A 24,289-nucleotide genomic window follows, 5' to 3' on the forward strand; every position below is an offset into this window, starting at 1 on the left:
GAAAATGTTTCATAGGGACATGTGTTGTCACATTTTTCAGTGAGACATAACCAAGAAAAGCAATAAAACAAAGTAAGTCTTTGCAATCTATCTCAAACACCATGATTTAAAAATTTTGATTTCTCAGATGAATTGAAAAGAAAGTGTAGATTTTGATAAAGAAGTGACAACGATTTCTGCTTGTGTAGAATATATATCTATAGTATACAAGGGAAAATAGTAGAGGCAAAAACCCAAGTCTGTGGTAGTTGTCTCTTTAAACTGCTGTGGTGTGTTGAGGTAGTTATCATGGTCTTTTCTGACAAAATTGGAAAGGAAAGAAGCATTTCTTAGATTATTTTTTTTCTTTAAACTCATGTGTATTGGAGTATTAAGACCTCTGTTGAATGTCAGTAGCCATATACCGTATGTTATATTGTGCACTTAACGCTGAGTGGAAACAAACGGTAAACTGGTTAAGTTTGGGATTTTTTTTAAAAAGTACATCTGTGACAGCAAGCTTTATCCTGAAAGATAAAGGAAGAGATTTTGTAAAGTGCTTCAAGGAGTTTGGTTCATAACTCACGTGTTAGCCTATCCTATAGAATTAAACAGTGGTAAAAACATTCATGTGGCACATACAGAATTCTGAACACCTTTTGCATGACTTCCCACCAAATCTAAACTAGTGCTCCTCACAGCCTCTCCTCATTGCAGCCTGCAATGACCAAGATACAGTCATGGAGTTGGGAAGTTTTTTATTACAGAATACTCATTGCTCAAAAAGAAAACCTTTGGAGAAGTTTCTCATGAACTTTCATGGGGAAAAGGTGGGGTTTTTTTCCCCTTTTTCCCCCTTTTCTGCTTCAGGGCCAGAGTAATACTGGTCCAGAAAAGACCTAAGTGACACAGGTGAAATCCAGGCTTCCACATCCTAAGTCTCTGAACACAAAGCCTCTCTTCCTAGGTGTGGAGCTCTGCATTTGAACACCTGGCTTGTACAGTTTTTTTCACTCTGCATCAGACTTGTCTTGGACAGCAAACTAGTGTCAATGCTTAAATTTTTTTCTATCTGTAATGATAGAAATAATAATTCTATGCTTTGTAGATTACAGACCTTTATGGAGATTGGATTTTAGCTGGAGGGAATTTTATGGGGAGGGACCATGGTGAGGAAAAATATGAATATTTTGCTTAATCTGCCAGAAATGCATTTCCTAAATCACTAATTTACTAGGCTGCATTTTCTCTGTACATCTGTTGAGGCTGAGCACTGACCAAGTTTTACCTGAATACTAGGGAAGCCTCTGTTCATTTACAGTGATGAGGAACTCAGCTGGGACCTTAAGTTATATTTTCAGTAAAGATTCTTTTTTCCTTAAGTTTTACAAAAATCATTGACAAATTACATAAATTTCTGTAAGAACATATCATCCTGCAGGGCTTGGGATGGCAGGAATTTTTTCATTGACCTAGCCTACTATGAGAAGTGTGTCTTTTTGACACACTTGTCTGTATACTCTTTTGTACTCAATTTTTGCATGGCCTCTACCTTTAGCATCGCAGTTTCCTGTTCCCAAGCACTCTATGGGAAGTAAAAGAGTGAAATACAAGACTTTTCTAAGGATAATCACTGTAAATTCAGAATAAATCAAGACAGGTATCTCAAATAGGAACAAAGGTAGCACCTTAAAAGTAAATTAAAGCAAATGCTTCAGTCTTCTGGAGAGCTTCACACTGTATAATAAAAACATTTTAGGGCAATAAAAACATTACTGTTTACCTAAAAAAGATACTGAAAATAATTATTTTAGTGCATTGCTTTCTTTTCAGTCAATATTTTCTGAAGCACTTTCTTACTGTGTTTATATTTCCTTTGGTCTTTGAATTTTACTGTTTCACATAAAATACTGATTAGAGAATGTTCAGGTTAGTGAGACTGTCTCTGGCCTGTTCCATCTGAAGACTGGAAATTGTTTTTGGAGGATGCTATTTAGTTGATACGGATGGATAATTTGAGAATGGCCAATGCACTGGGAGTTGAGAAATTTGGGTTTTGATTGTAGCATGTCTGACCAATGTTTGACAAGTCCTGACCATGAAGGTCAGGATAGATGTTAGATGCTGTCCTCTTGATTTGAAATTACTCTTTAGATTTATTTTCAAATAATCTGAAGATTATTATGCTGCAAGATGGGCATTTTAAAGTGATAACCTGCCTCTTCTGAAATCACTAATAAGAACAGCGCTAAGTTTTCTTACTAAAAGCTTTGTATGTATGTGTGTTTACATATACAATAATAAAAGACAAGGGTTTGGGGTTTTTTTGGTAAAGTTTTGTATTTAAAATAATCAAAATCCCAAAGTGTTAAGCCAACAGATTAATTTTTGCATTAATGCACAGGCTCAAACAAAAATGAACAAAGCTTTCAACTCTGCATCTCTTCAGGATCATTTGGGTGTTGCCTTTTTCTTGCTGCCGCTTTGGTCTTAAATAAAATGTATCCCTAGTAAGAACTGACAAATTCTTTTTCCTAGAACAAACTGTAAAATCTCCTTAAACAAACAAAATCAACTTTTGGATTAAGGGGTTTATTTTTTTTTCTTTAATGTTGTTGCCTACACTTTTTCTTGCTTGAAAAGACATTTCTGCATTGCAAATTGCATGAGACAGCAGAGTCACTCCGTGTTATCCAACTGGCTTGAATATTTCAAAAACTGGAGTACGGTTTAAACCGAAACAAAAAACCCTCCCACCAAACAAAACTCCATCTTATCAGAGGACTCTTTATTAGAATGTCTGGGCAATTAGAAAGAACTGTGTCCATTTACTTTTTCTGGAATTTGTGCTTTGTGTTTTCCCAGTGTAAACACTGGGGGAGGGCAACTGGAGGAGAAAGTGTGCGTGTGGGAAGACATCAAAAAGGGCAGTCCAGGAAAAAGTTAGGGTCTTTTGTCATGCATTGGAGAGGAGAGGCATAGAATGGAACCAAAGAAGAATGGAAAATAATTTTAAGAGATGGTTAGCTTAAATCTGAACTAAAAAAGTAAGCAGTAACGATAGGAAACTGCAGAATAAACAGCACGCCCCTGTAGCTTTGTAATGGAATGGTAGAAAGGAGCTACACCTTTAAATCTACCTAACCTTAAGGTAAACCCTGTCCAGCTGAGCTGACACGACTGTTTCCTAGGCTGTGCTGCAAACTAGAACCGAGAGGGAATGCAGGTCAAAAATAACCCTTAAACCCCCCTCCCCAAATATCCCAGCTATATCTCTAGGAGTTATTTTAAACCTGAATCAATTCAATTATATCCAGTCCTCATCATTGCCCTACAGACAGCTGTACTGGCAAATACTGGGAGGAAAGCTAAGGTGCAGGGGGCAGGAACAAGGAGCGGAGAGCGAGGGATCTGGGGGAGTGGGCAGTTAAGGACCAGGGCTGGCTTGCTGCCAGGCTATGGCTTTCTTATGCTCCACCAGATGGTAGGAGATGGCATTGGGGTGGCAAGCCTGTTTTTCTCCATTTTGTTCTGATCTTTAGGCTGAGTTTCCAATAAATACGAAATGGTGGCTACTACCCAAGACCAGTAGCTGTTTACTGGGCTCACACCTATTATCATGTGAGTCCTGATTTGTCACATCAAGTACATGACAGCATCCCAGTGCGATTTGAGTAGACTGGCAAGGCTTCTGAACAAGGCAGCTGCAGAGCAGGACCACCAGCAGAGCAGATGAATATTACCCCTTATTTAGAAGCTATTCTTAATGCACTTTAAAAATGTATATCGTAGCTACTTATTAAACTATCCAGCTCTTTTCCCTGTCATCTGCGTATTGGTTATTCAGTAGAACTTGGCTGCTGATTTTTTTCCTTTTGCCAAGTCTTATATTCCCGTCTGCCTGTGATGCTTTCACTATGGCTGGCAAAGTTGTCAGTCTGGACCCCATTTCATTTGGTTAGCTCTATTTTATTCTGTCTGACTGGCTTTTGAAGTGCACGTTGACAAGAATATATTCTCTGTCTTTAAGTCAGCGATTTTGATGGAAGTGTATTTATTGCGGTCATAAATATGTGTCTGAAATGAGAGCAATTTAAAAAAAAAAAAAAGGTGATGCTCTACTGGGGCAAAGCATTCCTTATGGAAGAAAGTTAGGCTTTTGTTTGATTTTTCAGCATTTTAGACCCTGAGTCATTCCCAGTGTAAGTTGCGTAGCAGGTATGCAGATTGAGTTGTCATGTATCATAGATATCAGATGACTGTACCTGTCAGCAGCTAGGCTTGTGCACATTAAACCACCAAAAGTGTAGAGGTGGGAGGGGGAAACCTGAATACAGGAGAAAGCTGTGATCGAGTTCTTAATTATAGAAAATATGCAAATTCAGAGGCCTAATTCTTTTGTACTTGCAATCTCCAGCTTGAGAGCAGAACCATTAATCAACATAGCAGTACAGAGTCTTCTGTCCAATTAGTAGTACAAAGCTAATATAAACCCTACTGTGCTGCCCTTTTTTCCTCTTTTTTTTAAAAAAAAAAAAAAAAAGTGGGGATGGAGCTGGACAATATTAGCAGTTAAAAAGATGGGGCAAATGCATTTAAAGCTCATTTTTAATATAATAGTAATGATAAAATATTTATTGCTCTGTGGTTTATGTATACAAACTGCCTTACAGAAATAACTAAACCAGATGTATGCTCTACTAATGTTCCACTGCTACAGTACGGTAACATTTTACCAGATCAACATATTGTTAGTACGGGGGGGTTGTTATACTAAAATAAGGAAACCTTTCTTATCCCATCACTTATTTGATTTAAATCTCCCCCCCGGGAGGTCTGCCTCACATGTGGAATTAGTTATTGGTATCTATAGCTTAACGTGAACCACAAATTGGATTGCAGGATGCATTATCTAACCTTCTGTGCTATTATAACAGTATTGGTTTTGTAAAAAGCAATTTTATTGGAGGCCTATATTTTATTTAAGGTAATGATGTAAACCTGGGGCCTCCATGGATGACATGGTCAACCACCAAACCAAGTTTTATAAAACACTATTTTCTTTTATGGTCTTGGAACAGCCTTAGTTGTGGGTGATACATATGATTCCTGCTCAAAACAGGACTTGCTGGGTATTAGATAAAGCTACTGATTTTTTTAGAACACTCTGAACTTTAAATAAGCCACTTTCTGCATTCTTTACTCTTTGAAGTCGCTACTTTTAGAACTATTGTGCTTTGGAAAGCAATTTCAAAATAAAATGCTCTTGATTTAAATTTGCAGTTTTATCCTTCTCTTCTGAGGAGCTCTAAAGCGTTAGCAATGCAGTGGTTGGTCTTGCTGATCTTTCACCTCCGCTCCAGCTACAAGTTATGCCATTCTGCAGCAGCGTTTTATCACAAGTTAAAATCTAGCTTGATGGTTTATTTTCTGCTTATTCTCTACAATCTAAGGAATTTTATTATGCTTGAACTTACCCACAGGCTTGGATACTTTGGCAGATCTGATCAGTAAGCTATTATTTTGTAAGTTATTTTTCTCAGACACTTGCGTTGGTATGGTCCAGCCTTAGTCCCCTGTCTTTGAAATACAGTGTTTAGACTGGTAGGGCAGCAGCTGCTCCCTGGCAGGACAGACTTCATCCTTGGAGTCAGATCTTTAGTAGACGTACTTTCCTTGAGACTGCTTTTGTCCCAGTTAAAAATAATAAATAACTTACAGCTTCAAAACATGCCCCGACCTCTCACAGGTTCATTTTGTCTAACAAGAGCTGCATATTCAAGTGCACTAAGCTGTTAAATGTTGCATTTGTAACCTTTTGCATTTCAAGAGCTGTGGAAAAGCTCCATTGCCAGCTGGGGCCCAGTTTGTTCCCTAGCTGTGATCTCTCATTCTGCGGTGGTCAGCTGGGGGTTAATTTTTCTGGCAGCTTTAAGCCTGTACAAAATTGTGGAAATGCTGAGACGAATGTGCCTGCACATACATTGCTCATATTTGCGGATGAGCCAGCCCGGTGCTTTTCTCTTCACTCTGCTGGATGGCAGCAGCATGAGGCCGGTATGGTCTTGACCATCGCTCCCCCTCCCCCTGGCAGATATTTCCTAGACAAAAGAAGCTTTCTGCAATTTACTTCTTTCTTGACAATTTCAAGTAGCTATTACTGCTGTTTCCTGTAGTTCCCACAGCTCCTTGCTGCTTTTCCTTTTGATCCTGAAATAAGAAAAGCAAGATTAGCCTCCACTATCTTTCTTCTCAGAGATATTGATCTCCTGCAGGTCCCTGTGATGTCAGTGGAGTGGTACTGAATTAGACATCAATATTTATAAATAGCTGTTGTTTCCTGAAAATATTTTCATGGGATGATTCAGACCACTGAAACAGATCACATATGACAGAAATACAGCATCCTAAGGCAAATTTAGCAAATGTTGTATGTTTTTTAAAATGAGGAATCATAAGATATCTTGACGAAGTCACTGGCTTAAAATGGATTATATTTTAGTATTAAATCTGTAATATCTTTATTGGGATTGCTACTAAAATCTGCATTACTTTTGTCTACCCGCTTGAACTCTACAATAATATTTTGGATACTGTATTTGAGAATTCCTCTTTGGGAACATGGAATAGGCAAAGGCTTCTTTAATAAATGAATAAGTAAATAAAAAAAAGGGAAGCCTTTTCATATTTACAGAGACTGTGAAGACATGAAGAACTTTCAGTTTAACAGAGGTTAGTTTGCTAGAGAAAGGTTGTCACTGTCTTCAGTCTTGCATAAGATTTATACTGCATGGTAGCATGCAAAGTATGCTGTGTTCTTCCATTCTACCCTCTGGCTTTAAGGGATCTCTTTTGAGGCACAGGGTGAAAAAGCTTCCAAGGCCGTTGCACAGTTGGTGTTAGCACTCATTTTTCATTCTGAGGTTACATGCCAATTACTAATATCGAGAACAGTGGGACTTTTTCATGGTGCTGTTTAATTACATCGTATTGGTGGGTTGCTGCTTTGCAGTTTACAAAACCTGTGCAAATAATGTCAATCTGACAATGTTAATCTCCTAATGTTTTCAAAATATTTAATGAATCAAGTGAAAGCACCGAACTTACCATAGTGTGTAACAACTGTGTTTCAGAACATTAAAAATATTTCAGGTGTTGGTTTTTCTAATTGAAGAAGCTTTGTAAAACTGTTTTTCTAACAGCTGACAATTTTCCTGTCTAAAATATTAATGTTAAAGAACAGCTAAATTTCATACCTTTTGATAGGGATGGTCAATGTGTTAAGTATTTTATGCTGAGATAAGGGGACTTGGGTACCTGTGAACTTTGAGGAATAAGAAATATACGCAACTTTGGCCCATCTTCAATTTTCCATTTGTTCATGAGCTGGAAAGCCATGTCTCTTTTCCCTCTAGCTCTGCTTCTCCCATGAGTCAGTTGTCTGGGCACTGGCCACAAAATGGGAAAAACCACATACAGTGCTAAAGCTCAGTGATGTCTTAATGAGTTAAGCGTCTCCTGGTGTAATTCCTTTCATGCAGATTTGCTTCAGGAGTTATGCCTTTCTGCTTAAACCTGTTTTGGTGTCTTGGTTAAAATGCATGCATTCATGATTATATTAATCAAGTAAGTGTCCCTTGTGTTTGTTAAAAGCCAGACAAAAAGTTTACACCTATGCCTTGCATACAAATGTTCAATTATGAGTACTTTACATTGGCCTCCTAATGTCATGTTTAGGCACCTAAATGTCCTGATTTGATGAAGTGCTGAATGCCTGTAGCTCCTGAAGAGCTTTACTGAATGAACCCATTGCACTTGGTTGATCACAGCTAAACAGCAAGACTGTCTGCTCCCAGCAGTCAGGGCACACACTAATAGTGTCAGAAGAGAAAAACCTGTAAGTGTATCCCCAATCCAAATCAAACAGATTAGGGAACAGGTGCAGCTTCTAGATGCTCTGATTCCCAGTAGTGTGTTATGGCACCTGTGGGAAAGATAACACAGCAGAGGCTGTGTGAAGATCAGGCTCCTGATTTCTTGAACATTTTAACTGCAGTCACCTAAGTTTCAGACCTGTAGTGCTCGGAAAGCATTGCCTGAGCCTATTCGGTAGAACTGTATTCTCAAAGACCCTTGTCTTCCTACAGTCCTACCCGAGAGAGCACCATTCCTGCTACACTAGCATGAGCTCAGATTCCAGACCTGGGAGAACATGTTTTGAAGGAACAGGAACATATGCAAACCCTGAGCCATGAGGGAGACTTTTTTTCTTGGTATTAGTTTTAATTTTCAATTTCCTGGCTTATGCTCATTTTCATTTAAATTGTAATGATTTAATGATTGCGTGCACGCTTTTTCCAAGCTGAGTGATTCTAAACATTAACCTATGTAGACAGTTACAGTATTAAAAATGGGGAAAATATAAGTGTCTGAGATTTACAGTGGAAATAGCCAGTTGTGATAGAAGGCAGCAAACATTTTATGGCATATTTACTGGAGGAACTGAATGATATTTTGTACATATGCCTGTATTTCTTTTTCCAGCTGCAAGGTAGATTAGGTATGGGGAGGGAAGGAACCCAGGCTTGCAATCCTGGAGCTGACTTTATGGGTCAGTTGGTAGGAGGTAAAATTCTAGCCTCACTAACCTTGAACATCTCTTGGAAAAAAAGAAGAATCCCTTGATGCTGTGGATAGTCCACATCGGGAGGAGGGGGAAAACAAAATATTTTTTGTTCCTAAGTTTCTAGGAAACTAATTGAAAATGCACATGAGGAAATTATGTTTAAATTATCCAGAAGCTTTTGCAGGAAGGGAGAGGGAATTTGTGTACTTTGTGCTCTTAAATGCCAGGTAGAACATATGTACCTTTTTATGGTCAGAATGGTAAGACTTACAGACACATACACAGATTACTTCTAAGGCTGTAGATTTGATTGGGTTGTGCAAAAGTCAGAGCTTCTGTGACTTTTAAGCACTGAAATCTTGTTTTTTCTCCTTGACAATAAAATACGGAAATAAATTCCCATAGCAACAAAGTCTTTAAAGTGAATGTAGGGGCATATTGAGTTAATAAAGACAATGAGGGAACAAGGGAAAAGAGGGTAGAATTGTATCTAGTCTCTGTAAATTCTTTCTCTCCCAGAAAACAGGACTTTGGGGGTTATGGATAAATTTTTTGCATGTTTTAGTCTGCATGTTTTAAAAGTAACCTGGGCAGCTTGTACTGCTGTAGAGCACAATGAAGCTTGCATCAACAGCAGTGTTTATTTAGTAGGGATTGTAAGATTACAGTTTATTTTAAAATATACATTTATTGTAGTTCTATCTCTTACTTGGAGACTTTTCTCCTTAAAAGATATTATTAGAGGTGGCAAAATACCATGACAAAATAACTCTCATGAGTTTTAAAATGGAAACAATGCCAATTTTTTTAACTTTAGTTCTTGCTTCTTTGGACTACTTCATATATAGCATTTTTGGCTTCTTGTAATTTGAAATCTGTGGAAACTCAGCATTAGCAATTTTATAGAGTGATTTTTTTGTTATTGTTGTTGCTTTTTTTTGTTTGTTTAAATCATTATATGTTTTTACCTCTTCTGACCTGAGCTGTTAAACAAGAACTTGACTTTTTGTGGGTAATTTTGGTTGAGAATATGGATTAAAAAATACCTAGTTCCATGATTACTCAATCCTGTTTGTTTGCAAAGAAAATCCCAAGTATAATTTCTTCCAGAACAAAGTTTCAACTATGTATCTTTATCCCAGTCCTAAATCCCTTTCAGCTGGCATTGCAGAGCTCCCTCTTGCATCTTATTCAGGGGGAAGTTAATCTGCATGATGTATATTTCTACCTTGTTTTCTTTTCACCTTCTCTGATGTGTTACTCATTCACATACATACATATGTCTCACACAGCAAAAAAAAAAGCCTGCTCCCCCCCCCCCAACAAGCTAAACAAAAAACCCCACCCAACACAAACAAAAAAACCATGCAAAAAAAATCCCAAACTAAAACAAAATGCTAACACCCCCCCCCCCTTAAAACAAACAAAAAACCCCCCCACACAACCTTCTGTCCATACATCTTTGTTCTGGTAGTGGCATCTTTCCTTGGAAGAGAATTCAATTGATTATTTCAGTCAACTTCTGTAAAAGATCTTAGAACCATAGAATGGTTTGCGTTGGAAGGGACCTTAAGGATCATCTAGTTCCACCCCCCTGCCATGGGCAGGGACACCCTCCACTAGACCACATTGCCCAAAGCCCCATCCAGCCTGGCCTTGAACACTTCCGGGGATGGGGCATCCACAACTTCTCTGGGCAACCTGTTCCAGTGCCTCACCACCCTCACAGTGAAGAATTTCTTTCTCATATCTAATCTAAATTGACCCTCCTTCAGCTTAAAGTCCTTACCCCTTGTCCTATCACTACATGCCCTTGTAAACAATCCATTTCCATCTTTCCTGTAGGCCCCTTTCATGCACTGGAAGACTGCTCTAAGGTCTCCCTGCAGCCTTCTTTTCTCCAGGCTGAACAACCCCAGCTGTCTCAGCCTGTCCTCATAGAAGGTGCTCCAGCGCTCTGATAACCTTTGTGGCCCTCCTCTGGACTCACTCCAACAGATCCGTGTCCTTCTTATGTTGGGGGCCCCGGAGCTGGATGCAGTACTCCAGGTGGGGTCTCATGAGAATGGAGTAGAGGGGCAGAATCCCCTGCCTCAACCTGCTGGTCACGCTTCTTTTGATGCAGCCCAGGATATGGTTGGCTTTCTGGGCTGCAGGTGTGCATTGCTGACTCATGTTGAGCTTGTCCATCAACACCCCCAAGTCCTTTTCCTCAGGGCTGTTCTCCATCCATTGAGACCAGCCATCTTAGTGGTAAGAAACCCTTATCTCAAGTTAGATATGTACCCTACTTATGCAGTTAGTAAGAATGGTATGATGTGAAAGTATCCAAGCTAGGTAACTTAAGGGACGGGACCTTGGTACAGACTGCAAAAATGGGTCTAAAGGCAAGTTAAGTAGATGGGCTCCTTGGCTGCCTGATACTAGATTGGTATTAGTGCACAAAGTTTGAAGCTGACCAGTCAGCTACATATACACCGCTTATGATTTCACCTGAGTATTTATGAGCCCTCTTTTTATCAGGACACCCTGTAGTCAAAATAACTTAGCGCTGTCATCATCTCAGGCCTTCCGAAATCGGAAGGGTTAATAATTGAGAGATAAACATTAACTTTGGGAAGTTTTAATTTGCTTTCTGCTTTGCAAATCTATAGAGTAAATCTTTTCAGGATTTCATCTTTAATCCTGAAGTTTGAAAAGGGGGAAGAAAAATTCCTTACATGATGAAAATTGTGCTTCTTACTTGATACTATGGTACTTAAGACAACACTGAGCTGTCTGCAATTGTGGCAGATTACTTGATCTCTAAACGGTCCCACTTTTTACCTGAAGTTACACTTTAGGTATTATATGTAACTCATATTTAAAAAAAAAAAAAAAAGAAAAGAAAAAAAGCTCAATTCAGCTATGTTAATATTTTAATTATTGCTTTGGTAGCTCTGTGTTGATGTATTTTGAAGATGTGTAGTTTCTAAACGCAACTTTAAAAAAGCACACGTCTTTTAAATCCATCAATTTTCAGTCTAGAAAATTGTTTTCGCTCCATTGTAGATTATGATATATGTGGTACTATGTTAGCTCTAGATCCTTGCAAATAACTGTTTCTACCTTGGCACTGCCCTGCTCATGATATGGTGTATTGTCAGCAATCTGTGATTGCACAGTAGCAAAAAGGTTGATGTGTCCTTGTGCTCTCAGGTTGGTCTCCAAGGCTCTGCAGTACCCAGATGGCTCTGCTGTGCTCTGGTAATCTGATAATAACTCCTGCCATCATCACGTGAAATAATGAAGATACAGGTGTCAGTGTAGCTTCTTCACTAATATCTCTCTTGTTCATATTTGTGACTGCAAATCTACATCCAGTAAGGAAGTGATACATTCGTGTAATAGCTACATGGCGTAGATTTCTCTTTCAGCGATAGCCTGGTTTTCAACTAGAAAGAAATTCAGTCTGAAATGATAACCTTATTCTGAAGCAGCAGTGATTTAGTAGGTTTATTAATGAAGACAGTGCTCATTGACATAGTCCTTAATGCTCAACGTTTTTAGCTTCAGCTCTATACCAATCCTAATTAAAGTTTTTTTTTTTTTGTTTTGTTTTGTTTTGTTTTTTCCCTCTCTATATTCTAATTAAAGAATTTCAGTGCCTAAGTCCAGTTCTTTGGACTAGCTGCCTAACGTGGAAGGAAGAAAGGGAGAAATTAGTAATGATGGCAAAAAACGAAGAATTGATTGAAAATCTAAGTGTATGATATGGAAACCAAAATTTGAGAATCTGTACAGGCTAACCATTCCTATATTAATCAGCAGAGCTGTTCTTATCAGCCAGAGGATGCAGCACCTGTCCTCTAGCCTTATTATAGGCAGTGTTTGTATGTTTTCTTATAAGTTTTGGCAGACCAATGAAAAGTGAATTTTATATAAAATCTTATTTGATAAGTGACCTTGCATTCAGTGGCACCGGGTGGTTAGCAACCAACATACTGCCTCACTGGGGCAATGAATTCATGGTTTAATACAGTTATTTGTTTTAGTTCTAGTGTAGCAGACAGATTCCAACCCTCAGGGGGAGCTTTTTAAGTCTGTCTGTCTGTCACATGGTCTGCTTTGCTATTTCCTCCTCTAGGCTGGGTTGCAGTATTTTAATTAAATGTTACATTACTGTAATACACAAACCATTTGAAATATTCAGATTTGTTTTAAAAAAAAGCATTTTAAAACCCCCAATCTACAAAACATATATATCCAAAAGCTTACTGCAGACTTAACCTTTTTGTGTGTCCCAAAGCCATGCTGCTCCGCATCAACAGATTTCTTCCAAGCCTATTAACGTGAAGAGGTGCAGCAAAACAGCTCAGAAATTTTCTCACTAAAAATTCTAGAACTGCTTTTAAAAATAACATGTATTTGTGTCTTGTATAACAACACAGCTTAAGTTTTTGTTGAATCCTTCCAGGAATCTCAATTTTCTGTGCATTAAAGCTAATAAGTAAATTGTTTTCCATTTTTTTTCCTGTTGGTAATGTTGGTAGCTGTGGAAATTCAGTATCATCATGTCTTCTACACATAGTTTTTTGGTAATCTGATATATTCTGCCATTAACTGTCTGGTACAGCCAATTGTGAATTACATAGGCTGCTTGCAGAAATATAGACTCCTCGTGAAAGCTTAATTAAATGTAAATGTCCAGTTAACATTATCACAACTTCAGCAGTTCTGTACTTGAATGTTATATCCTTATTCTATGTGCTGTCTTTAGGAGTGAAGCCCACACGTTTTTAACGTGGGACTGTAGTCTTTTTCTGGATGTGGTGTCCTGTGAAGATCTTACTGAACCCTGAAGCAGGGCTTCATGTTCAAAAGTTGTTGTTCCTGGGTTGTGGGGTTTTTTTTGGTTTTTTTTCTTCCTTAAGATATTTGATGATGTAATAGAAGCTGCCCTTATGATATGCTTAAGCCATCATAGGTGCAACTCTACTTCTATGTGGGAAACAGTAACATTCTTCTGTGAAAACAGCTTGAAAAGTAGTTCTGATGTGATTAATGCTAAACTTTTTTGAATGAACAAAGGTGTTTGCAAGATCCTGCAAGTTCTTCATCAAGATTGCTTCACAAATTTTGCCTTGGTCACTATTTGACCATGGTTTTTTTTGGTGTATAGGCCATGAATGACTGGGCCTGAAGAAGGACTAACTAGAGATACTACCCCCAAAATGGGAGGCTGGTTAAACAAAATCTAAACTGTCAAAGCATTGGTAAAACGACTTTGTTTTCTGACAAGACAATGCATGGTTTTTAAAGTCCTTCTGCAACAAAGGTCTCTTGATATTTTTAAAGTTATTGGAGAAATAGCAGAAAAGGGAAAGACCACTGTATTTTGGGTAGCTTTTTCCTATCATGCAGAGAGAAAATCTTTCATTTGTTGGAAGCTGTTGTGTCCTTTGGAAGGTAAAAATTTCAGTGGTGGGTAATACAGGCAAATAAATACTATATGTTTACTACTTCACAGCTACTTCAGATAGGAAATGTTAATGCAGCTATGGCTGCCACTCAAGTCTGATTAATCAATTTCTGCATTAGGCCTGCCATTTGGGACCCCACTGAACACTAGGGACTTGCCATCTGAAGTTAACAGCAGCAATGGATTTTAAAGGATTATTGTTCTACTAGAAGATTTCTCTGATATCCAAGTGTGGGATTATTGTACATATGCCTTAATCTGGGAGTTTAGATTTGTTTTTTAAGGTCTATCCCTGTCTCTAAAAAGCTGTGATATTTTTCAAAGCATGCACAAAAAATTATTTGGATGAAGATCACATTGAAACATTTGATGCAAAGTCAAAATTCCTTTTACTGAATCACAGTTAATCTGCTTTAGCCTATTTGAACTGCCTGTCAGGGACATCCAGATTTGATATTTTGCAGAAAAGAATACAAGATTGTCATGTCGCTGCTTAAATATGAGAGTGAGTTGTGGGTAAGCGACTGGAAATAGGCATGATGTTGTGCCCACGTAGCATTTTCTCATGAAGTTAACAAACACTTTTAATAACAAACAACATTATTTTTGTAAAAGGGAAATAAAATAATACATGGTCAGATAAATCTTTCAGAGGAAACACAACAGCAGTGAAAACTGAAAGAGAAAATGATTTAATGGTTGCCAGAGCGAAATGAGACTGTTAGCAGCAGAGAAAGGGAAGAATTTATTTAGCGACAATGAGAAGGGGCTGAAAAAAACACATGCACCCCAAAAAAACCCAAACAACCAAAACCAAACAAAAACCACCACCACCCCAAAAAAAAACGCCAAACCAAAACCCCACAAACCAAAAACCAGGATGCAGACTTTGTCACTGAAATAATTTTCTAAGAATAACAACCCAGTTTGAGCAGCTGGGAAACAAGGAAGAACATGCATGAATTTAATCCTCTTTTTTTGTTTAGAAAGATTGTAAAGTAAAACAAGATGATGAAGAGAATGGAATGTAATAAGAAAAATATGAATTCATCATGTCTTTGAGTCTTGAGTTCATAGTTTCAATTACAGCTCAAGCTTTAATGTTTTAGTTTCCCACTCAGTAGAAGTTATAGTATACAGAGAGGAAAGTGAGTGCATTCATATTTTGAGATGCATTAATTTAGTTGGTAGATTGTACACTGTGCTAATAGTAAACTTTTGAAGGGATAATGTTTCATCTTACCTAGAAATACTGAAATTTACATGTAAAAAATTCAATTAAAAATACACAAATTCTTTCCAGTGGTTTCAAAAATTTGTTGTCTGAATTTCAAATCCTGCACTTCTAGTATATTTCTTATCCATCTCAGTTTTGCTTTAAAAATAATTCATATTGGCTTTGTTGAGACTGTTACCATGTGGATGAAAACCTGGGTAGCTGACACACAAATCAGAGGGATAAATGACTTTGTCACAAATAAGTGGGGTGTTAGAGGCTTATATTTGGGTCTGTACTATTTTATGTCTTTGTAAATATTTTGTAAGAGTCCCTTAAAATGCACTAAGGAAATTTGTGGAGGATTTTAAAATGAAAGGACTCAAGTATACCACAAGTGAAAGGAGATAACACAAATGACAGCTCTCAAGCAAACAGAGGTAATCTTTTGAGGTCATTTGAAACATTTCCAGATGACTAAGAACTATCTATTTTATGTATGTTGTCCTTTTATTACAACAGAGGATCTGAAAAGCGTGCTTTTTTGGTTTTGGCCTACTAAACTCAACCTCTGTGCCTCTTTGCACCTTGGCCATCTGCTACAATTTTTATATTGCCAAGTGTTTCTTTAATAGGCGCTCTGTTTTGCTCAAGTATACATTTGGAACTGGAAGGGGGGACCTAAACTTAATGATGTGAAATTTCAAAGTGGCTTTAAGAGATTAGAGTGAATTTGCTTGTAAGAAATGATAATCTAAAACTAATGATCACAGATGTTCACTCAGATAAAAGAAATAATTACGACACCTAAAGTTGGGATACAGCTTTGCCCTTCCTATCTTCCACTTACCATTTCAAAGTATTGCTAACTTAAGCTACTAGCTATTATTTCAGAAGAGTGCCATTGGGATTGAATTAAAGAGGGTTTAGAGTCCTGTAATTTATGAGGATATATGTAACCATTTAGGAACTACTACCAAAAATGGATTAGAAATGTGGATATGAAAATTTGTTTGAAAAAATGCTAGTTAATGCAGTGGATTTGTTTGAAAAAAGGCCAGCTGTGTAAAGAAATTTTGGGTGGTGGTCTTACAAAATACAAACCAGATGTTAGGAGAGGAATAATATGAAGATGCTAATTGTGAGAGTGTCCTACCATATATTCCTAAAAATGATAAGGATCAGTGAATTCAACCTGAATGTCTGTGTGCTGTGGTAGGAGAGAAACCATCATTAAAATAGATTCTGTGGGCTACATCATTCTGCCATAATGTAAGAAGGAAGTTATTCCTTGCTATATAACATTTTAAAATTTGAAAGCCAAACCTTTTTCAGAATTTTCTCCGCATGAGATAATTATGGGTAAAAAAAGTTAAAACCAGACAAGAGCAGCAGAAAGTCAGGGGCTAGATGCTTTGATATATTTTTATAAGGGAAGCCAGAAAATAAAATATGCGAGGTCAGCATAATGATGACTGAGAGTTGACTGTTAATTTATAAATAATTGAATAATAAAAATATAATACTTGAAGGGACTTTTTTCATGTCCTCTAGCAAAGAATGAGCCTCTCTTATACCAGATTGGGGGAATATTCCTTCAAGTTAAAGATGGAAGCTTATTATATAATATGAACAGAGCCAGATTGGGAAAATTTATAATCAGAAGGAAAAAGCTAGATAAGTTATGGAAGTGGAATGTGTTATTAATTCCTAGTGAGTTGTCTGATATCTTTAGCTCTTATCTTTACCTTCATGCTTTGTCAGAAGAAACGTGTCCTATAAAAATGTAAATCTTAAGAAGAGAAAGCAGAAAATACAAGTTGGCTGTATAAGTGCATTGGCAAGACAGGTCCGTCCAGACTCTGCCATAATCACACAACAGGTCAGGCCAAGACCTGAACAAGACTTTTCTTCAACTAGTTTCTGCGAAATAGCTCTTTTCTTTAGAACAATGTCACACACACCAAATCTAGACAAAATTAATTTATACATACCAAGACAGTAAATTTGCCTTAGAAGGCATTCTTTCAGTAAAAACAAACCTAATTACTTTCATGTATGGTCTGTAGTGTCCTAAGGAGACAATTGTTTGTTGTTTTAATGTAATCAATGATAACATAAAGGTGAAAATTTCAAAGTCTTATCTAAATATATAATCTTTAATATTACAGCAAGAAAATTAAGCAGAAAAAAATTGCTGAACTTGAAAGACCTGCTAATTGTCCATGCATCTCTATCAACCATGTTGAAGAGATACTTTGCCAGTGAGATTGAGTTGTGCGCATGTGTCTCTCTAGGGCTAGTAGAAATTTTTATTATGAAGAAGGATTTTAAAATGCATTTGACCAATCTTACTTTTTATTGTCAACTATTGTTTAGATAAATGTTAAACAGCAACTGATTAGAAAGCCTAGACATCTGAGTGACAGCAGATTTTTTGAGTTCATGGGATAAGCTGAAGAGCTTTTAGCATATTTTAACATTTTATTGTGTATCTCTGGAAAGTACCAGCCTCTCAAAAGGTTATGCTGTCATGTGTCACCCCCGTCAAGTAAACCATCATAAAAATATGTGTGTGAAGCACCAGGGGTTCCTGACTGCCTCCACTCATCAGACCTAAAAGGGAAAATATCATTCCTCCAAATTAGTGAATGTTACGATATATTTTTACAGAAAGATGAAGTTCCCTGCCTTCTGTTTTATGAACTTCCTTATGTATGATGACACTTAAACCCAAACTTGTCAGTCTGAAGGTAACATCACTAATGAAAGTTGATCAGTCAGTATATTTATAAGGGAGTCTTCAGACCGCAGGGTGCTTCTCAATTATTAAGCAAGAGTAAAGCTTGTTGAGATCCGCATCACTGAGATGGCTTAGGAAAAAGCCGGTGGGAAAAGATAGGTCTTAAGCTGATAGTTTTAGCGTTTAATCTGTAACTGCACAGATGACTGCTAGTAGCACATTCCAGGCATGAACCAGGGAAGTACAGTCTTGTCACCCCAGTGCTGTAGGGGGTACTAGGGCGTCTGTCACAACTGTGGCATGAGAGGCTGCAGGAACCAAGGGAATGGGCTGGTTCAGCAGCATTGTCCCTTCTGCAGAGGGGCAAGGAGACAACACGTTTTGGAGCTTGCTTCACCCAAATCAGAAACAAAGACCTGATGCCAAGTACTGGAAGTAGATCATTTGTTATGAATCAGAGAAATAGAAATGTATTAAAACCCCTGTCTCCCATTTGCGGGTGATTAGCACAACTGGTTTTCCTTCTGTGTATATTCCTTTTCAATGCTTCAAGTTCTATTTTGTACTCCAGAGGGAATTTAATTTCAGAACTCTTCCTGATAATACTTGAACCTCAGCATTTTTAGTCATCTCGGTGTTAACTTCCCCCGTTCCTTCGACAAAATAACTGTTGATGCTTTCCTCCCAGTATCCTCCTAACATGGCTTCAACAAGCAGATGCTACTTCCAAACTTATTTCTAGAATTTATAACCCAGCTATAAAAATTGTCTAGGTCAAAATTTACCACAGAGCATAAAGTGTGATTCTTTGGAAAGTGACAAAACCCAGGTTTGGTAGTCTTAAATTACAGATATAAAATTACTAAGTTTTAGCTCACAAAGTTTTTTAGCAAGTTAACCGTCTTTGGACAGTGTTGGATCAGAAACTAGTAGTGGTGTTTTAGTGTAGGCTTATTTTAAAGGGCACACAGCTTACATTACCATGCTTGATATTTCTATCCACCTCTCTACCCATTTACTTTAGTGTCCATCAGTCAAGGAGATGGGAATTTGACAGAGGAACAGTGTTCTCAAAGGTGGAGCTCTTACAAGCTTCATTGAAATTGGACTCAGAACAGAGAACAGACATCAAGTTGCCCTGAGAGAAAAATAAATTAGTAGCACCTTGTTAGACACCAAAAATCCAAGTAGCAGCAACACGTTCTGACTTCTGAAAAATTGCATCATATCAGGCACGAAGAATCTGGTCATGGGGTGTGCATTCAGTGAAAAGCAGACTTCATTAGTACTAATGCTTGCAAGCTAATCATGTGTAGATGGCTTAAAATATTTCTGGTTTTTTGTCCTTCCTCACTCCTCCAGAAATACATAAGCTTTTAACTTTTATGCAATATTGATATGTATTCTTACTCCCCAGGTGCAGAAGTAGGAAGGTATTCTATAGGGACATCTGAATTCGAAACAAAATTTTCTTTCCATCCTCATCACTTACATGAGAGGTATTCTTAGGTAGCACAGCATCAGCTGATATGAAAAACCTTCCTCATTCAAAATATTCAGAAACAAATAGTAGAATAGGATTTGTCAGAAGGTGTTTTCAGTCTGAATTTTTTTTTTTTTTAAGGCAATGCCGGAAAAGGATTGCCACTGAACTAGTCCTCTCCATATAAACATGTGTCTGCTATGACCCATGTCATGTTATTTTCTCTTGTCATTTTGCTATCCCTTGCTTTTGTGGTGGGAATTTGTCCTGGTTTCGACTGGGATAGAGTTAATTTTCTTCCTAGCAGTTGATATAGTGCTGTGTTTTTGATTTAGGATGAGGGTAACGTTGATAACACACTAATACTTTAGATTTGCCAAGCAGTCAAGGACTTTTCATCTTCTCATACCAGCCTGCCAACAAGAAGTTGGGGAGCACCCGAGAACCTGGGAAGGCGACACGGCCAGGACAGCTGACCCAAACTGGCCAAAGGGATATTCCGTACCATATGACATCATACTCTGTATACAAGCTGGGGTGTTGACTGAGAGGTGGCACTGCTCAGGAGCTAGCTGAGCATTGGCTTTGGTTAGTGAGCAGTTGTGCCATGCATCACTTGTTTTGTATATTCTTTTATCATCATTATTATTATTCTCTTCCTTTTCTGTCCTATTGAACTGTCTTTATCTCAACCCACAAGTTTTACCTTTTTCTTTCTGATTCTCTCCCCCATCCCACTGTGGTGGGGGCAAGTGAGTGAATGGCTGTGTGGTTGTTTTAGCTGCCTGCCAGGTTAAACCACGTCAGAATTCCAAAACACTACTCTGTGTACAATTTTTAGGAGAATTTGGATGGTACAAAAAAGTTCATTTTAATAGAGTATGAAGAGAAATGCTCATCGGTTAGCTGAAAGATTCTGCACTTTGTGACCAAAGTTTTAAATATTTATAGTAGCTATTCAAAATGTTATTTAGGTTTTCTAGTATTTATTAATTGCTATCAAGGAGAGATACTTCATCTTTTGTTTGACACTGAGTCAATTTTTTTTTTATTTTTTTAATCTCTCTTCCCATGTCTGGGCTGTGGAGAACTGTGTCTGGCAACTCAAAGAGGATAAATCCTATTCCCCACCTGTATGGACCAGTCTCTCAGCTATTAGGAGTAAGCGTTCCTCTGCTCAAGAGAGAGGATATAGAGAGTTCATACCATGAGGCATACTGTGGTTTTACCTGTGTGACCACAGAGAGGACATGAGTCCACGTGGGACTAGGACATCCCGAAGCATTTTTAAGAGACTCTGCTTAAAAATATTACCAAGAAGATAATTGGCAATTGTTTTTCCACTCTTTTTCTTCCCTCCTTCATAATAATTAAGATACCATACTCTCTTTACCTACTCGATCAAAGTTCTCAATCCCTTAAAGTTTTTTCTAAAGCTACTTCAGAGCTTTCAGAGAATATTTGTTTCTTTTTTTGCTTTAAAAATAAAATCAGTGGTTGTAGTTGCAAAACAATTATTCTTGAAAATTGTCTGCAACAATTTAAATGCTTTGTATTTAAAGATAATATTTAATTTTGTTTTCTTCTCTCAATAGTTACAGAAAGTTTTGTGTCATCCAGAAAATGTGACTAGGAAAGGAAAATATAATGAGATTACTACTCTTGTAACTGCTTATCTCAGAAATGTATCAGAACAAGGAATAAAAAGTTTACCTCACAGGTCAGTGCCTCAAAGTCTAGATATTGTCCCCAGAAATCTGACAATATTTGCCTTTTTATTTTTTTTTTCCCTGTTAGTATTCTCTGCTAAAACAGTTTACCAATACGTATTAAACTCCTGGTGTGGCAGGTGAGTTGGAGTTTTAGGTATCTTGGGGACTGGCAGGCTCTACCATTGAGCCAGTATTACCATAGACAAGTTCATTATTCTGTCTAGTTACTTTTTCTGTGGTTTAGGAATAATAATAGTAGACTGTTTCTCTGATTTCCATGTGCAGTTATCCTCTACAAAGCTTCATTTCTGTAGGCGGGTTTGCTATAACTTCATTGATGTATTTTTGGAAGTCATACAGTTACACAGCTTGGAAGATTTCAGGGTGAGACACAGAAAGGAATGAGATTGTCTGTAAATGGTATTTATGGTGTAAATTCTTCTTCCTTGAAAGACATAGTCTATTTGTGGTTTCAGGTTTCAAGTATGAATGGAGTCCTTTTATAAAGTTTCTAAGAGACCAGCAACTTTGGAAGACAGGCTCTTTTGTCTGTGCTGTTCTTTTACTGAGAAACTTTCCAAATAAATCTTAATTGGAAAAAAAGATATATGGAATATCCAGTCTTAAAATTTTGAAGATTAATTTGTGTCAAAAAAGGCCTCGTGTGAGAAGAATTGCAGAATATGATAATTTTGTCTTGTGGTAAAATTACAGCTTTTCAATTTGTAATTTTACATCCTGAATTGAATATCAGTAGAGGTGTTTAGTAACTTTTCTCATCTACCTCTTTATCAGACTACATTAAGCCTTCCTTGCTTTAAGAGGAATGAATGCCACTTAATTTAAGTGGTGGATCTTCCCTTCTTTTATGGATGTTGTTAACTTTATCAGTTCTGCCAAGTTGTATGATTTACAATGGCTGTGAAGATAGCGGTGTAAAGATTGGAAGTACCTTAATCTTTAGAGAAATGTAGATTTGTGTATAGATCTTGTAGTTTATGGAGGAAATATGTGTACTCTTTAAGTGGTATGTTTCTTCATTTGTGCTTTATCTGCTGCATTGGATACTGTAGCAGTATCCAAAAACCTGCTCTATCTTCATGTTTCTGTTAGCACGTATTGCAGTTATCATAGAATCATAGAATGGTTTGGGTTGGAAGGGACCTTAAGGATCATCTAGTTCCACTCCCCTGCCATGGGCAGGGACACCCTCCACTAGACCAGGTCGCCCAAAGCCCCATCCAACCTGGCCTTAAACACTTCCAGGGAGGGGGCATCCACAGCTTCTCTGGGCAACCTGTTCCAGTGTCTCACCACCCTCACAGTGAAGAATTTTTTCCTACTATCTAATCTAAATCTACCCTCCTTCAGCTTAAGACTATTGCCCCTTGTCCTATCACTACAGGCCTTTGTAAACAGTCCCTCTCCAGATTTTCTGTAGATCCCCTTCAGGTATTGGAAGGCTGCAAGTAGCTCATCAACAGTTCACTGTTCACTGTGGCTAAGTTAGTTTGGTGCAATGGAGGTTTTCTCTTAGAGGTGGTTGTTTCCCACCTGTACAGGCTTCCTTGCTGGCTTGCAGCTTCACCGCCTCACGTGGGTCATGTTTGCCCATTATGCCAGATGTGCAATCCATTAGGAACTTGCACTGAACACTTCACACTTACTTAACAAAAGATTTCTATAAAATAGCATGACTGTTGGCCACCTGGGACAAGGCCAAAATCTGAGGAGGTGCTCAAAGCAAAAGGTCAGATTCCATGAGTTTACCCAGCACCTCCCCTGCTGCTTCCCTCTTCCTGCTCTCTGTACAAGTGCTACACCTGATAAAGCACCACCCAGCATTTCCCAGCAGGGCCGTGAGTGCTGAAAGCCCGTCAGGAGATGATTGACAACTTGATGGAAATGCCTCAGCTGGACCATGATGGCCAAACCAGGCAGAATTCCCACTAGACATATTTATCTAGGAATTAATACAATTACTCTAATCCATTGGACAAGTTGTCTAATCTCATAGGTTTGCATAGCAGAGAAGGTGTCTGTAAGAGTGTCAGCATTGTCAGCATAATTAACACACGCCGATGATTTGCAATCATTGTGGAAAAATTGTGTGGGGTCAGGAGATCACTTTCTAAATAATTTCTGAAAATTGTTAATTGTTTTTAGACTTTCAAACAAGACCTTGTTTAGCACGTACAAAGTGCTTATTATACGATGTAGGAACAAACATGTATACCATTGCTTTAAGTTATTCATGAAAGTATTTCCCCAATAACAAATTGTTATAATAAATTTTTGGAAGGTAACTTTTTGTGCAAGCTATTTCTAATTTTCTAATGGCTGTACAAAGTAGCATCCGAGATGGACATGAGAAGGTAAGAAAAACGGAACTAATTCCTAAAATAGTCCCAGAGATGTATATGTTACACTTTTCGGGCTCATATTCCTATTTGAACTTTGTTTCCAGGGTAAAGCACTACGAGTTGTCTATGATCATTGCTCCATGACTAAACACAATGTGCACATCTCTGCCTGGGTATAAAGGTGGACCCATCACTGTCCCAGACATCTTGGCCTGTAAGAACAGCTGACTGGTCATGGAGAAGAAAGATGCTGCCTTACAAAGTACAACTCTTGTAGACATTCAGTAACTTTCAGTGTCTGCAGATCAAACGCATGTTAACTGTACCCAGTTTGCTCTTCGTGTTCTTCGCTGTCTGGCAGCTTCTAGATCCAGCAGAGGAACCTGTGGGGGATTTGAGATCAGTTATATGTTTGGGTGGATGATTGGGACTGCTCTGATTTTTCAGTTGCTCACAGCCTCTAATATCTGCTTTTTTATGGGCAAGAGTGTTGAAAAGGCATGTGATTATGGCTGTGAAAACAGCAGTTAGGCATATTCAGTAATATTTTTTATTTATCAGTCTGTTTACAGTACAGACACACAAACTGGTGAAGGCTTAGGGGGGAAGTTTTTGACAGTGGATAACATAAAGACGATTAGCCAACCAAAAATATCGCCAAGTAGCTCTCTTCATTTGTTTATCCACCTCAAAAGCTAAGCTTGGA

General features: G+C 37.9%; 1 protein-coding gene across 2 annotated transcripts in view; it reads left to right on the forward strand.

Moving 5' to 3' along the window:
- The window catches only part of TMTC2 (transmembrane O-mannosyltransferase targeting cadherins 2), a 262,796-nt gene that overhangs the window by 105,711 nt on the left and 132,796 nt on the right, over positions 1 to 24,289 (forward strand). The gene's annotated exons all lie outside the window — the stretch shown is intronic.

The sequence above is a fragment of the Grus americana genome, chromosome 1, assembly GCF_028858705.1.
Source record: "Grus americana isolate bGruAme1 chromosome 1, bGruAme1.mat, whole genome shotgun sequence".
Lineage (NCBI taxonomy): Eukaryota > Metazoa > Chordata > Aves > Gruiformes > Gruidae > Grus > Grus americana.